The following is a 3,052-nucleotide window of genomic DNA, read 5'->3' on the forward strand; positions in this document are numbered from 1 at the left end:
GACCAATCGTGAGACAGCTGGAGAGAGGAGGACGGGTGGTGGTCAGAGGTGATTGGAGGGATCATATCACAGTGCCTCTACAGACCGGTGAGGACTGCTGCGATTTGGCTTACTGTTGACTGGATTTTCGATCAGTTTTTAATTCGAAGATTTTGTAAATCGTTAAACCACATGCAGGTCTGTCATGATTATCTAGTTTTGTTTCTTATTTGAATCTTTAATGTGAAACTTTTGCTCCACAAACCATTCAAACGCAAATCGTTCTTCTTCAGATCTTCGCAAATTTCGTTCATACAAAGGCGGATCGGTCAGAGATCTTTTACGTGCCATGAGAAACAAGGTACATTTGCTGAAGAAAATCAGTTTATTGATACTCACCACAAATATCTAGTAGTTACAGCAGATAATAATATGCATGATATTAATGGAAAAGTAGCATAACAGAGTAGAAGGAACACAAAGTTCCTTTTTTATTAAATTAAATGTAGTTGTTTGGTTAGTTACACCTATTTGTCATTGTACTAAAATAACAGTGTTAGTCCATGTTGAAAATATAACATATCACATGATTAAAAACTCCTGTTTCTCTTAATCACAAATTGTCTCATATTTATCTCGTCTTTGTTTCCTGTAGAAACACCATTACCGAGAGTTACCCGAAGAAGTCCAGGAAACACTAGGATCCATTCCAGATGAATTTGTCTCCTACTTTACCTCCCGTTTCCCTCTTCTTCTGCAGCACACACATTTGGCCATGCGTTTCTGTGTCGTGGAGCGACCTTTCCTGCCTTACTACCATGCTTCTGAACTGCTCACACACCACACAGTAGCACAGTGTGTGCCACAGACTCCCCCCACACAGCATAGCAGTGCATCAGTGCCCTCAGGCCTGTCGTCGTCCAGTCAGACATCAGCAGCTCCACATGAACTGTCAGACACACTGTCTGAAATGGCAGTCTTACCCGAGCTCACCACAGAGCACATACAGACAGTCCCAGTGCCGCCCACACTGTCCACACAGGAGACTGGAGCTCCTTAGTGCCCAGTGGATGGACCCTTGACGGATGGACCCTTTTCGGAGACATTCCAGGGATGAGCCATATCTCTGTGTGAATGCAGTCTGGGCCTGCAGTGTCCAGGCTGTGTCACCGCAGAGGCTGCCATCTCATCTTTAGTGCCTTACATGCTCATTTTAGACAACAGCTCTTGTTTGAGCAACTTACAGATTCCTGGAGAAGATGATTTGGAGGATGCTGAAGAAGATGGCTTGGGTTGTCAGTGGTGTGCTCACAAAACTGCAGTCATTCCTTCCATTTGTCAAGTATAATGTGATTGGAAGGTGAGGGATTTTTGTTGAACACTTGAAGTGAACACAAGAAATTCTACTGTGCAATGTTGAGTCGTGCTTGGTGAGAGAGATCATGCTATTGAATTTATATTTTTGTACATATTTTGATCATTGATAATTGGTTGAAGTGGCAATTGTGCCTTTTTAAATGACACTGTGCTGTGTGACTTAGTCCTGAGGAGAAGCTAATGCTTGTGGTTTTTTTCGCCTTTTGTCTTTGCTGCTGAAAGCTGTTAAAGGACTAGTTCTACCAAAAATGAAGAGAGGCATCTTTTAGTCATCCATACATGTACGACTTTCCGTGGAACAGCAAAATGTTCACCGTTCTCTTCTGTACAGTGACCACCTGCTGTGAAGCCCCAAAACGACTGAAAAGCATCATAAAAGTAGTCAACTTGTGTGCTGATTTTTCCAAAGAAATGCATCCAAATATAAGTTATTATTCACTGATAATCTCCGCCTGAACTGCATTTCTTAATTCTCGTTCAGAGTGTGAAGACGTCACACCAGATTTGACATCAGTGAAGCCAAAGATCATTGGTTCTCGCATATCATATGTGGAAGCACAAATCACATTTGTCGTCTCGTATGGCTACAAAAGGCTATACAGCACACAAGCCATATGGACTACTTCTGTGATAATACTGGTTTGAAACAAGAAGTAAATAATGACAGAAATACATTTTTGGGTGAACTGTTCCTTCAAAGTCTCTAACATGGAACCAACTATACAGTATGACATTACCGGTATTATGCTTTCAAAAGTTCTGGATATACTTTCATGACAAACTTCCTGTATTGTGCTCATAATTTCAGTCATTCAGTCATGCCCTTTTATATTTTGGCATATTTCAGCAAAACATGGTAAATTGTATGAATTCATACCCTTGGATTCTGGATAGTGTGGTTTAGTTATAGCTTTCAGGTGATTTTTTAAAATGGTTCTTATATAGGGAAATAATTAAACTATTTTCTAGGTTTTAATTGGATCCCTGCTTCAAAAACTATGGGCTGTTGTCAGGAAATACCAGGAAAAATGTCTCTACTGGGCCTGATGCTGGTCATATGTTCAGTGCATATACAGCATTGTAATATAAAATGCATGAAGTTTTGAACTGAAATATTCCAAATGGAGCTTTTATAATGTTACATGTTTTTAATGTTCCTTATATATTTTTAAATGGCACATTTTGAGGGAAAAATTATTCAATGCAGTAATGCCTTTTTACATGTAGTGTTAATAAAAGCTGCTATTGTGCAATGCCAAGCACGTTTTTACCAGCCTTTGGACCAGATATGAGTGCAAATAGCCAACCTTCTTGGCAAAGCCTGTTTTCGCTAATGTCAAGTCTATGCTCCAATTGTTCACCATTGCTCAAATATTTTATATATAACATGTTACTTCTATTTACTTTTTGTTAGAGTAGCATCTATCTCTACTTGCACTTAGTATAAACATTTTTATTTATACATGTCATCATGATGCAAACAGTAACTACTAACTACCACCATTTAGATGTACTTTTTTAACAGTTTATGTGTATAATTTAGGAAAACCAGTAAGAATACACCATTGCAGCTCACTGTAAAGTAAAACAGAATGTAAACAGGTAGAATGAGGATTAGCACAAAACACGGAACCTGGTTTTTAAACCGTTCCCATGCAGTGGGACTACAGAAAACTTTATTTTTAACTCTTAACTG

At 39.1% G+C, this 3,052-nt stretch overlaps 1 long non-coding RNA gene across 1 annotated transcript; it reads left to right on the forward strand.

Moving 5' to 3' along the window:
• The first annotated feature begins 6 nt into the window (after positions 1-6).
• LOC107736772 (uncharacterized) lies at positions 7-2,979 on the forward strand. The gene is made up of 3 exons (XR_001639730.1): positions 7-87; positions 273-340; positions 635-2,979. It is a non-coding gene; the product is annotated as an uncharacterized LOC107736772 (long non-coding RNA).
• The last annotated feature ends 73 nt before the right edge of the window (positions 2,980-3,052 follow it).

The sequence above is a fragment of the Sinocyclocheilus rhinocerous genome, unplaced genomic scaffold (genome assembly GCF_001515625.1).
Source record: "Sinocyclocheilus rhinocerous isolate Xijiao unplaced genomic scaffold, SAMN03320098_v1.1 C36975529, whole genome shotgun sequence".
NCBI lineage: Eukaryota > Metazoa > Chordata > Actinopteri > Cypriniformes > Cyprinidae > Sinocyclocheilus > Sinocyclocheilus rhinocerous.